The 14,362-nt window shown below is 43.4% G+C and overlaps 1 protein-coding gene across 1 annotated transcript in view; it reads left to right on the forward strand.

Moving 5' to 3' along the window:
* LOC133572578 (calsyntenin-2-like) overlaps positions 1-14,362 on the forward strand; it is an 839,649-nt gene that overhangs the window by 651,772 nt on the left and 173,515 nt on the right. The gene's annotated exons all lie outside the window — the stretch shown is intronic.

Genomic DNA, 14,362 nt, shown 5'->3' on the forward strand with positions numbered 1-14,362 from the left:
AATAATTTACTGTGTACATGGGACTGTTTTGTCAAGATGGACCACTGCAACATTGGATTAGCCGCTAAACTTAGATGGAAAAAGAGATGCGACATTACGACTTAGTTTGAGCTATCACAAGAAAAGGTAGAATAGTTGCATGCGCACAATAACACCAGCGTGTGGCATGCAGTGACATAAATGCTGGTTCTGTATCGAGCGGAGAAGTGTACCTAATGTTGTGACCAGGTCGTTCTATATGTTTATGAAGTTTGTTTTCGACCGTGTCTGGAAATAAAATAGTGACTTTCATCTTTAATTTTTATAATGTACATTTTCTGATTGTGGCAGTCCGCTCCCTGTATGCTCAGTGCCAGAGCTTGGTCCGCATTGCCGGCAGTAAGTCGGACACGTTTCCAGTGAGGGTTGGACTCCGCCAAGGCTGCCCTTTGTCACCGATTCTGTTCATAACTTTTATGGACAGAATTTCTAGGCGCAGTCAAGGCGTTGAGGGGATCTGGTTTGGTGGCTGCAGGATTAGGTCTCTGCTTTTTGCAGATGATGTGGTCCTGATGGCTTCATCTGGCCAGGATCTTCAGCTCTCACTGGATCGGTTCGCAGCCGAGTGTGAAGCGACTGGGATGAGAATCAGCACCTCCAAGTCCGAGTCCATGGTTCTCACCCGGAAAAGGGTGGAGTGCCATCTCCGGGTTGGGGAGGAGATCTTGCCCCAAGTGGAGGAGTTCAAGTACCTCGGAGTCTTGTTCACGAGTGAGGGAAGAGTGGATCGTGAGATCGACAGGCGGATCGGTGCGGCGTCTTCAGTAATGCGGACGCTGTATCGATCCGTTGTGGTGAAGAAGGAGCTGAGCCGGAAGGCAAAGCTCTCAATTTACCGGTCGATCTACGTTCCCATCCTCACCTATGGTCATGAGCTTTGGGTTATGACCGAAAGGACAAGATCACGGGTACAAGCGGCCGAAATGAGTTTCCTCCGCCGGGTGGCGGGGCTCTCCCTTAGAGATAGGGTGAGAAGCTCTGTCATCCGGGAGGAGCTCAAAGTAAAGCCGCTGCTCCTCCACATCGAGAGGAGCCAGATGAGGTGGTTCGGGCATCTGGTCAGGATGCCACCCGAACGCCTCCCTAGAGAGGTGTTTAGGGCACGTCCGACCGGTAGGAGGCCGCGGGGAAGACCCAGGACACGTTGGGAAGACTATGTCTCCCGGCTGGCCTGGGAACGCCTCGGGGTCCCACAGGAAGAGCTGGACGAAGTGGTTGGGGAGAGGGAAGTCTGGGCTTCCCTGCTTAGGCTGCTGCCCCCGCGACCCGACCTCGGATAAGCGGAAGAAGATGGATGGATGGATGGATGCATTTTCACAAGATACATTCAAAGATGTTTAAAGAGGGTGGGGCGTGGTTTCATTTAAAGTTAAAGTTAAAGTTAAAGTACCAATGATTGTCACACACACACTAGTTGTGGCGAGATTATTCTCTGCATTTGACCCATCACCCTTGATCACCCCCTGGGAGGTGAGGGGAGCAGTGGGCAGCAGCGGTGGCCGCGCCCGGGAATCATTTTGGTGATTTAACCCCCAATTCCAACCCTGAAATCTGGGAACCCCACCACAAACGAACATCTTGCAGACATACGCAGAAAGTAGGTTATACATTTGACTGTGTATCAAAATGTATGCATGTCCAATACATATTATTTAGACTAGGGGTGTCAAACTTGGTTTTTTTAAGGGGCCACATCGAATTTTGGCTGCCCTCAGGGGGCCGTTTGTAGTAGTGAAAATAAACGTATTTGTTACACAATCTGCATAGGCAACTTGTTTATTATTTAAAAGATTTTACGAACAGATTGGTGGATAACTTGCTTTGACATAGTAAGTCAAAGTGAAAAGCAGCCATTTGAGTGTTTATTTTTTATTACCAAAAAAGAAAACCACAAATAATGTGGTGTGTCACATAAAACGGACCACATAAAACGACGTGGTGGGCCAAATCTGGGCCCCCGGGCATTGAGTTTGACACATCTAGAGCACAAGGAAGTGTTTTATATCCCTTTTAAGTAAGTTTTTCCACATTGGCGGCCAATATGTGCAGGCGGTACAAATTCTGCCAACTTACCAATGTGGCTGTGAATGTAACAAACACATTTAAATGTGTATATAAAAATCAATTGGTTATCATTTGCGCCTCTCAGTGCTCTACCATTTGCTGTTTTACTGCTTAACTGTCAGTGACAAAGGAAAATATTGACACAATTTTTGAAACGGAGAGACTACAGTAGATAAAGGTAGTTATGTCTAAACCAGTGGTTCTTAACCTTGTTGGAGGTACCGAACCCCACCAGTTTCATATGCGCATTCACCGAACCCTTCTTTAGTGAAAAATACAATTTTGTTTTTTTTCCAAATTCAAGGCAAAGTTATATGTTTTTGGTAACACTTTAGTATGGGGAACATATTCTAAGTAACATAGACTTAATTTAGAATTATTTGGACACTAGGGGAACATATTCTAAGTAATAAAGACTTAATTTAGAGTTATTTGGTTAAGGTTAGGGTCAGGGTTAGAGGGTTAGGGTTATAATAAGGCAATGCCGAATAAGGCATTAATAAGTACTTAATAAAGACTAGTTAAGAGCCAATATGTTACTAATTTGCATGTTAATAAGCAACTAATTAATGGTGAATATGTTCCCCATACTAAAGTGTTACCATGTTTTTTTACTGGTGCACAAAATGAACCATGCATGAACATCACCTTGTTCAAACAACAAAACCAACACAGTGCATAAACTCACAACAAATTACACACTTGCAAACCAGTCAGATGTTGCCGTATCTGTAATACGCCGATATTGAGAAGTTTGTATTTACACGATGAGTCGGGTGTGTTTTGACCTCCACCGAACCCAGGTTAAGAACCACTGGTCTAAACTGTCAGAATAATTTCTGCGTAATAATTTGGTTTAATGATTGCCTATGATTCTTGGCATATGGCGTTCTACATGCTCCACTATCTTTACCTAATTATTTTGTTGTTATATGACAAAAAAATGTCAATTCATATTTCTAATGCACTACTCACAAAAGGTTAAGAATACGTATACTTGGGTAATTCATAGAAAATCATACAGTATACAATCCAATCCACTTTATTTGTATAGCACATTTAAACACCCTCGCCCTCGCCCGGAAAAGGGTGGAGTTCCATCTCCGGGTTGGGGAGGAGACCCTGCCCCAAGTGGAGGAGTTCAAGTACCTAGGAGTCTTGTTCACGAGTGAGGGAAAAGTGGATCGTGAGATCGACAGGCGGATCGGTGCGGCATCTTCAGTAATGCGGACGCTGTATCGATCCGTTGTGGTGAAGAAGGAGCTGAGCCGGAAGGCAAAGCTCTCAATTTACCGGTCGATCTACGTTCCCATCCTTACCTATGGTCATGAGCTTTGGGTTATGACCGAAAGGACAAGATCACGGGTACAGGCGGCCGAAATGAGTTTCCTCCGCCGGGTGGCGGGGCGCTCCCTTAGAGATAGGGTGAGAAGCTCTGCCATCCGGGGGGAGCTCAAAGTAAAGCCGCTGTCCTCCACATCGAGAGGAGCCAGATGAGGTGGTTCGGGCATCTGGTCAGGATGCCACCCGAACGCCTCCCTCGGGAGGTGTTTAGGGCACGTCCAACCGGTAGGAGGCCACGGGGAAGACCCAGGACACGTTGGGAAGACTGGCCTGGGAACACCTCGGGATCCCCCGGGAGGAGCTGGACGAAGTGGCTGGGGAGAGGAAAGTCTGGGCTTCCCTGCTTAGGCTGCTGCCCCCGCGACTCGACCTCATATAAGCGGAAGAAGATGGATGGATGGATGGATATTTAAACAACAGAAATGTTTCCAAAGTGCTGCACAACAATATTAAAAACAATATTCAAATATTATCCACAGCTCCACCAATGACTGAATAAAAACAAAAAATAAATAAATATAAAACTAATATAAAAACAATATAAAAATAAATGTGATTAAAACGATTTTAAAGGGTAAAACCAATTAAAACAATAAATAGAAATCAAAATTTTAAAAACACAGAGGACCAGTATACCTTTCTTGTCATGATCTCACATGCCAGTTATTCCTTTTTTTGTATTATTTCCTGTCCAGTGCTCATATTATTCATTCCACTTCCTATTTGCCTTTATTTACCTTAATTCCTTCTGGCCTGAGCGCTGGCTCCTCCACTTGTCCTTGGTTGCCAATCAGGATGCTGATGTGTTACACACATTTTCCCAAATAAAAAAAAGGCTTATTTCATGCACTTGCCTGTCGTCTCTGCATCCTGGGATTCAGACCAAAAACACCCCCACACCGAGCGTAACATCCCTGTGACTTTTCCAGTCTTTCCGCATCTCTGTTGCAACCTGCTGATGATCTGTGACAACGTTGGTGCGTTTATATAAATATCCACCAGTAAGAAGCAGCATGAGATGTTTTTTTTTTTCCATAGGAGCGCCCCTTAGGCCCAGACCAAAATAATCAAATAATATGCACACCCAGCTGTCTCAGGTTCTGCACCACATTAATGTGCAAATGAAGCCATTTTGATCCACACATGAGTCGAAACACAGGGAGGAAAAGAAAAGTGGCGTTTAAAGCTACTCAATAGCCCTTCAACGAATAGAAGAGCTGTGGCCATTCAGTCATTGCCATCTGTGGTACCATGTGGGTGGCATTGTTTTCAATATCCAGAGGCAGGTTTATAAATAAATATCAGTTGTCCCTCGGTAAAGAGATTTCATCACAGTAATGTTGTCAGATTCCTCCATCCTGCAGTCTAAAAAAACAAAATGTAGCGATTAGTCAAAATCAAAACATGAGTACGTGAGGATAAAATGATGAGCAGGCTGACAAAGAGGGCGCCAGGATCTATAAAAGGCAGCCCTGCCAATTGTTTGATCACAATGAATTACTCCCTTTAATCTGTATATTTGTATTAAAACAAATATACAATTTTTGGGAGATAGGAATGAATGACACACGTAGCTTTTATGTGGTTCAAGAGACAGCTCCTTTTAGAAGATAGTGTTTGAAATTCCATAAAGTATACTGCAGTCCATAAAACACTCACAGAGTGACGTCTTTAAAAAAAGGTTCTCCTTGCTGGTAGGCAGTACACGGTTTCAAGTGGAAAAAGCTCATACATTTTGCAATATCCTTAGCAATCTATAGAAAAGCACCATGAGGATTCTAGCGGGAACTCTCGTTCAACCCTTTTTCGATTACGCATGCACCTCCTGGTACCCTAGCACCTCCAGAACCCTCAAATCTAAACTCCAAACATCCCAGATCAAGCTAGTTAGATTACTTCTAGACCTCCACCCCAGATCCCACCTCACTCCTACCCACTTCTCCAAAGTGGGCTGGCTCAGGGTGGAGGACAGAGTAAAACAACTTGCACTGAGCCTAGTCTATAAAATCCGCTACACCTCCCTAATACCGAAGTACATGTCAAACTACCTCCTTAACGTAAATGACCGCCATAACCACAACACCAGGGGGAGCTCCACTAACCACGTTAAACCCAGATTCCGATCTAACAAAGGTCTTAACTCATTCTCTTTCTATGCCACATCAATGTGGAATGCGCTCCCAACAGGTATAAAAGAAAGGGCATCTCTATCCTCCTTCAAAACCACACTAAAAGTACACCTCCAGGCAACTTCAACCCTAAACTAACACCCTCCCCGAATTGTTAATAATCAAATGTAAACAATCAAATGCAGATTCTTTTTTTATGCCTTCTGATCTCTCACTCTCTCTCTATGTCCACTACTTGCTGTACATATCCTACCAAGTCAGACCTACACTGGTTCAATATCCATTTCTCTGTTCTCAATTGTTGATGACTGATGATAACAACCAAACCTAACCCCCCCTCCACACCCCGAATTGTAAATAATTCAATGTATACACCCTGATGATTATCTTGTGTGATGACTTTATTATGATGATAGTATATATGATAGTATATATCTGTGTCATGAATCAATTTAAATAGATCCCGACTTAAACAAGTTGAAAAACTTATTCGGGTGTTACCATTTAGTAGTCAATTGTACGGAATATGTACTTCACTGTGCAACCTACTAATAAAAGTCTCAATCAATCAATCAAAGCTGTTTTTAGGGATGTGCCGATCGATTGGCAGCCGATCAATATAAAGGGTTTGGGATTTTTGGCTAAAGTATTCCACAGTGCATTGCCGGGAGCTATTTTGAAAGCGCTAGAAATAATATTTCTGAAATATACTCAGGACCTTCGTATTATACGATACTGTGAGTCATTAGATAAGAAGTCCCCTCATCGTTATAAGGAGAAAACAGCCGTAATTGGATGTGAGGATCCTTACCAGATCGACAAGTCTGAGTGGAGCAGAGACCACAACATCTTCCTTAATGCCTCATACCCGTAATTGGTGAACTACTTAATTTTTCAGCCCAGCCCATTCTACACGTTGAAGGACTTTCAAAACTATAAAAGAGCCTTGAAAGCTACGACGGGTTTGTTTGTGGATGGGTTTGTGACGTTTGTGTGTTTATCCATAACCCAGTGGACATTGTGTCGTCAAGGCTAGAGTCATGCATTTTCAGAAATGATCCGACCCAAGATTGACACCCTTAATAATTATGGATAACCAATCTAAGGTCATCTCAGCATACTGTGACTGTAAAGCAGGACTGGGAGAATGTTGTTCTCATGTCTCTTCAGTTTTGTCTTTTGTGAAGGCTACAAGAGAAGTGAGTACAGTATCCATTATCAATACAACTACTATCAAATTTCTTCGACCAACCACATCAAGTTAATGCAATGTTTTGTTTTAGATTCATTTTTACTTACTTTTTCTTAACTACCGGAAATGAAATGATCCGAACAAACACAAAGCTGTCTTTAGAACGTCACATCTGATCAGATGATTGCAGCAATCCATGCTCGCCTTTGCTGTTTACTCTTCTGTTCAGTTGCTTCCGTCTGTCCAGAAGCATGCTAAGGAATTCAATAAAAGCTAGTAATACCTCTCCCAGCACCATTGTGGCCGTTGAAAATTGCCCACGTTGTTGGCATTGTGAGTATGGATGAATGATCAGCAACAACAGGCCCGGCCCTAACCAATCTGGCGTCCTAGGCAAGATTTTAGGTGGCGCCCCCCCCAAATCGGCAGTGAAGTGTATATACTCACAAGAAACCGAATAGCTTTGTCTTTGACCTTTTTTTTTTACTTACAACTATACCTAATATATAAAGGGGTGGAAAAGTGACTATTACCTGCTGGGCAAACATTAGCTAACCAGAAGGCAATAACAATGTAAACAAAAAACATCTGCTTAAAAGATCTAATACAAATGTCCCTGAGGAATGTAAGGTGGGAGTACTGTAATTACCCAACGTTACATTATTATTTTCCATAACAATTTAGCGTAATGTTGTAACAAATAATATTTCTATTACATAGGCTTTACTTTGCATTTTAATTAACGTGGGATTATTTTTTGTATTTAGAAATAATAGTACCAACTTTTTTTCTTTTTTTTTTTACTCCAACATTTGTGGCACTGGCGTGGCGCCCCCTGATGGACGGCGCCCTTAGCATTTGCCTATACGGCCTATGCCACGGGCCGGCCCTGAGCAACAATGAGCGTGTTTGAAAATTAATTGTGGGAAATGTAGAAAAAAAACTAAGCCCTCAACCGAGCTTTTATTAGGGATGTTTCGATCGATCAGCCACTGATCAGTTTTGGCCCATTTTCTTGAAAAAGTATGTGATCGCCATTGCCCGTATATATTGCAGTCAATTAATGCCTTTTAATGCCGATCACAAACACAGATGCTTTCTGGCTAATATTCCATCCATCCATTTTCTACACTAGCTGTCTGCCTTCTCTGGGTCGCGGGGGTGTTGGAGCCTACCCCAGCTGCACTCGGGCGGAAGGCGGGTTACACCCTGGACAAGTCGCCACCTCATCACAGGGCCAACACAGATAGACAGACAACATTCACACTCACATTCTCACACTAGGGCCAATTTAGTGTTGCCAATCAACCTATCCCCAGGTGCATGTCTTTGGAGGTTGTATTTATTCTAAGTCCCCCGGCTAATTATGTATCACCATACACAGTTTGGAGCCACTCCCTAAATTGATTATAATCCCCTCCATTTTGTAAAATAAACTGAATTTATTAGTAACTTAAGTATAATTGTCAGGATTGAGAATCAGCACCTCCAAATCCTAGTCCATGGTTCTCGCCCGGAAAAGGGTGGAGTGCCTTCTCCGGGTTGGGGAGGAGACCCTGCCCCAAGTGGAGGAGTTCAAGTACCTAGGAGTCTTGTTCACGAGTGGGGGAAGAGTGGATCGTGAGATCGACAGGCGGATCGGTGCGGCATCTTCAGTAATGCGGACGCTGTATCGATCCGTTGTGGTGAAGAAGGAGCTGAGCCGGAAGCCAAAGCTCTCAATTTACCGGTCGATCTACGTTCCCATCCTCACCTATGGTCATGAGCTTTGGTTTATGACCGAAAGGACAAGATCACGGGTACAAGCGGCCGAAATGAGTTTCCTGGCGGGGCTCTCCCTTAGAGATAGGGTGAGAAGCTCTGTCATCCGGGGGGAGCTCAAAGTAAAGCCGCTGCTCCTCCACATCGAGAGGAGCCAGATGAGGTGGTTCGGGCATCTGGTCAGGATGCCACCCGAACGCCTCCCAAGGGAGGTGTTTAGGGCACGTCCAACCGGTAGGAGGCCGCGGGGAAGACCCAGGACACGTTGGGAAGACTATGTCTCCCGGCTGGCATGGGAACGCCTCGGGATCCCCCGGGAAGAGCTGGACGAAGTGGCTGGGGAGAGGAAAGTCTGGGCTTCCCTGCTTTGACTGCTGCCCCCGCGAACCGACCTCAGATAAGCGGAAGAAGATGGATGGATGGATGGATGGATGGAATTGTCAATTATTGGTACTACCCTAAACATGTTACACATCGAGAGCAAGGAAGAGCAGGCCTGCTAATAGCTAAGCTAGCCACTAAGCTAGCTCGGAACAACAGAATAAATAGGTGCTTAAAGCAGTATTGATGGAACCATGTTGCAGCAGAAAGTAAACTGTTCATAACAGGAAATTTACAACTACAGTAGGAAGGGGATTCATACGGCCCCGTTCGTCGCAGTTCACCTGACACATGAAACGTGACGAATTAGACTTACACTATTCACTTCAGTTGCCTGATTGCAGTATAGTGGTGAATCCCTTAAAATGTGTTTTGTGGCAATTCCAACTTTGACCACAGCGTTAGTTGCAATGTAGAGTGGCACCATGCATCATTTTTAGCAGACTGCATTGCAAAATAATCAACCCCCCCTCACGTGAGATCCACCCTACTGTAGATTGATAAGAGTTGGAGAGATGGTAATAGAGCAGCACCCGTTAGTGCAGGGGTCGGGAACCTTTTTGGCTGAGAGAGCCATGAAAGCCAAATATTTTAAAATATATTTCCGTGAGAGCCATATAATATTCTTTAACTCTGAATACAACTACATGCGTGCATTTTTAAGTAAGACCAACATTTTTAGAGTATAATAAATCTCTTTTTGTTTTTAATAACATTGTTATTCTGAAGGTAACCAATAATAAATAAAATACTTCTTACCATTAATGCTGCATGGTTTTGCTGATGGCTTTGTAGTCTGGTTGATACGTGGTTATTTTTAACACTGTGATGACCAGCGGAATTATTCATTACTTATCGTGTTAAGCAATGTCAGCGAGGATTTATCTGAGAGCCAGATGCAGTCATCAAAAGAGCCACGTCTGGCTCTAGAGCCATAGGTTCCCTACCCCTGCGTTAGTGTGTCAGCATCGTCGTAGCCAGAAGTACACGGCACGTAGGAGGGCGGATCGACCCATAAATTGATGGTATCGACGCCACCGAGGATTTTTTAAATATTGTTGACAGGAGGACTTAAATGAATAATGGATAATAGTTTTTGATGTTCATTTAATTGCAGAATTCACTTGCCAAGGCAATTAAAATAATTAAAGAACATGCTTCCAAATTGGAAAAATGCATGTCTGTTCCAGCACCAATTCACACAACAAGCTTCAAGTACAGTAAGCATGGTTGGTCGAAGAACATGGCTGGCTCACACTGACTGAGCCCTGACCTTCACTTTATGAAACACATTGGAGATGCAGCATTGGTGGCCAAATACTTTTGTCAATATCATCCAACTATTTACACAAAAAGAATAATGAGCCTATTACCTGGTGATATCACGGCTATGCTGATATTTGCAGATAAGACATGTGAAAGCCCCTTAGAGAGTATAGGAAGAAAAAGCTCATCTCCTGGCTAATACATTAACAAGCGTAATCAGAGATGACAGTTTCTGTGTTGAGAAATCTCTTGGTATGAAATTACACATTCTTCACAGATGGAATTATTTTATCTTTATCGTATTACTACCCACGAGCAATTCTCAATATCCTCTATCACAGAGTGCTTCACAAATGGCATCAGCCTTTATTGCAAAGACACACTTTAAAATCAGTTTCCATGCTTTGTCTTCGCCACCCCCTCTTAGTTGTGTAGTATACAATCTTCTCTGTATGAGGTTGTGAGGTAATGTTGCTCTATTGTATATGACCATTGACTATGTTTCCATGCACTAAATAAGTCTGGTTTCTTTCTGTCCATGCATTCTCTCTAATACAGCAGTGGTGTGCCGTCAGGGCCAGCAAGGCCTTCTCTGCTGGCTTACCATAAATCATGATCATAAATTAACAAAAGTTCATTTTATTTTTAATTTACTTTTTATAAATATATACCTCCAAGTCCGAGTCCATGGTTCTCGCCCGGAAAAGGGTGGAGTGCCATCTCCGGGTTGGGGAGGAGATCTTGCCCCAAGTGGAGGAGTTCAAGTACCTCGGAGTCTTGTTCACGAGTGGGGGAAGAGTGGATCGTGAGATCGACAGGCGGATCGGTGCGGCGTCTTCAGTAATGCGGACGCTGTATCGATCCGTTGTGGTGAAGAAGGAGCTGAGCCGGAAGGCAAAGCTCTCAATTTACCGGTCGATCTACGTTCCCATCCTCACCTATTGTCATGAGCTTTGGGTTATGACCGAAAGGACAAGATCACGGGTACAAGCGGCCGAAATGAGTTTCATCCGCCGGGTGGCGGGGCTCTCCCTTAGAGATAGGGTGAGCTCAAAGTAAAGCCGCTGCTCCTCCACATCGAGAGGAGCCGGATGAGGTGGTTCGGGCATCTGGTCAGGATGCCACCCGAACGCCTTTAGGGCACGTCCGACCGGTAGGAGGCCGCGGGAAAGACCCAGGACACGTTGGGAAGACTATGTCTCCCGGCTGGCCTGGGAACGCCTCGGGGTCCCACAGGAAGAGCTGGACGAAGTGGCTGGGGAGAGGGAAGTCTGGGCTTCCCTGCTTAGGCTGCTGCCCCCGCGACCTGACTTCGGATAAGCGGAAGAAGATGGATGGATGGATGGATGGATAAATATATAAAAAGTATTCATCATATTCTCTTCATGTCATATTAGGCTCCAGTGTTGCTGTTTTTAAGTTACAGCGTTTATCCAATCAGAATTCGGCCAACTTGTTGCCAACGCGGTATGAATTCTGCCGGAGGTCTTCTGAACCTGTGCAGTTTAAACGAACGGAGGACATTCAGTTAACAGACAGTTGCAATAGCCGATCAGATCACAAGTTTTTGACTCCAGCCCATCTAAGTAGCCTTACCCGGCCAGCGGAGAAATCAGCGGTACTCACTTTTTCAATCAACAAAGCGTTGATTAGGTGGCAGACATATGTTTGCAAGGGCATTTTCAAGAAGGATATTTAAAAAGAAACTAGATCTTGTGAAACGAGGAAACGAGTGGTTTGCCTGCCACTTCCACTCGAATGAACCAACTACGAGCGTTACCAATGGCTGTACAAATTGTGAGTTCAAATATAGTTTTTGAAATTCAGTATGTTTTTTACAATTATTTTAGTTTTGACAGTACCACGTCCGATGCAGGTTTATTGCTTTTTAAAAGCGCCAAAAAATAGCCCGTTGTTTAGTGACAAATTGAGGTGATCAATGCCCAGTGTGTTTCTGTATTGTATTTTTCAAGCCATGGACATAAATAGATAGATAGATAGATAGATAGATAGATAGATAGATAGATGGATAGATAGATAGATAGATAGATAGATAGATAGATAGATAGATAGATAGATAGTACTTTATTGATTCCTTCAGGAGAGTTCCCTCAGGAACATTTCAATTTCAATTCCAGCAGCAGTGTACAAAATTGTAAAAAGTAAATAATGGGGGTATAAATGGAAACAAAATAGAAACATATTACAATAAGAATAAAAATAAAAAGCAACATTGAGAATACAAATGTAACAGTAAAATAAGAATATAACAAGAGAAACTAGACAGTAGTGACCATGTTATGAAAAAGTGTTGCACTGCTATTGTTTTGCATCCCCTGTCATCCTAGTACCCCCCCTCCCCCCCAGAGAGGAGTTGTACAGTCTAATGGTGTGTGGGACAAAGGAGTTTTTGAGTCTATTAGTCCTGCACTTGGGATGAAGCAGTCTAGCACTGAACAGGCTCCTCTGGCTACTGACAACGGTATGCAGAGGGTGACTGGCATCATCCAGGATGCTCACTAGTTTTTCCACAGTCCTCTTCTCTGCCACCGTCACCAGTGAGTCCAGTTTTATTCCGATCGTAGAATCGGCCCGCCTGATCAGTTTCTCCAGTCTGGAGCTGTCCTTCTTAGATATACTGCCCCCCCAGCACACTACGATGTAGTACAGAACACTGGCAACCACAGACTGGTAGTACATCCACAAGAGTTTTTTTTACAGTTGTTGAAGGAGTGCAGCCTCCTCGGGAAGTACAGTCTGCTCTGTCCTTTCCTGTACAAGTGGTCCGTGTTAACAGTCCAGTCCAGCTTATTGTCCACCCACACCCCGAGGTACTTGAATGAGTCCACGGTCTGTACCTCGACTCCCTCGATCACAATAGGTTGTGACCGCTGACTCGACCTCCCAAAGTGAATGACCAGCTCTTTGGTCTTTGACGGATTGAGCTGCAATCCGTCAAATCCTCCATGGCTTGAAAACATCAATTATTGTATTTTGAGAGGTATTTATTCAAGTCGGACTAAGTAAGACATCACTGAAGGCTTAGGTGGGAAACGCACGGCCCGCCAATGATGCGACATATGCCTCCCGTACAATGGGGGCGCTTATTTTCTTTTTGTGCAGATGAATGTATTGTTTTTCTTTTTGACCCAAAACCAGGCATATTTGCGGTTCCTACAAGTCAACAGCCCAGTTGTTGTTGTACTTGATGTCCACTGTAATATTGGCACAGAATACAAATAATACATAGATAGCAGACAGCGTCAAGAAATGATCTTAGATTGTGCTACGAACAAGACACCACTACCAAGAAGGTTTCAGAGTTGCTGTATGTGGGTTCAAACCGAAGACTGGTCGGAGAGAGTTGCTTTGAAGGAATTTTTGAATGAAAAACGTAAAGAATACTTTTGAATATCTGGAATTTCTTTTAATCAGCTATGGATTGTTGGAAGGAGTTTTAAATCCAAAGGAAAAAATGTTTGTGCCACTTTAGATGAGGGTTTCTGTTGTTCTGGACAAGCTTGCAGGTTGTGTGGAATACAGTTGCTAATCAGTTTGGAGTGCACAAATGCAGCTTGAAGAGATTTTTGTACCCTTTCTTATTTGCCTTGTAGTTTACCTGTTTCATTCTCTTCCATCTTACTCTTATTTGTTCTGGAGTATGAATGAAGCCAGCATTCCTTATTTCTTAGCTAGCTTTTTAAATACATTTCTATTTCTTTTTTCTCTCCCATCGATGCACCTCAAAATGTTCCGTTCTTTTAATTTGTGAAGCAAATATACAGTCTCCTCTTCATTACAGTTGTTGCCTATGTTTTGATTAAATGGGATCCACCTCTGGGTTATATACAGTACATTTAGACAGGCGCATGGCACCCACGCCCACTCGAGAGATATGCTTTTCAATCGCATAATCGAGGTGTGTTAATTCGACTTTTCAAAAGCCAAACACGATCAAATTAAGATGTTACTATGGGTTTTACAATGCTTATTATGAGCCAAATTACAGTATTTAAGAAATCAAAACAAAACAGTCATTGTGTTAATTGTTTAAGGGCCAATACAACTCCAATGCCAAGTTCCGAGCAATGTTTTTTACCCCCATTTGTCGGAATAAATATCAATCACATTGAGTTAAGTTAAGTTAAAGTTAAAGTACCAATGATTGTCACGCACACACACTAGG

This window comes from Nerophis lumbriciformis, linkage group LG30 (assembly GCF_033978685.3).
Source record: "Nerophis lumbriciformis linkage group LG30, RoL_Nlum_v2.1, whole genome shotgun sequence".
NCBI lineage: Eukaryota > Metazoa > Chordata > Actinopteri > Syngnathiformes > Syngnathidae > Nerophis > Nerophis lumbriciformis.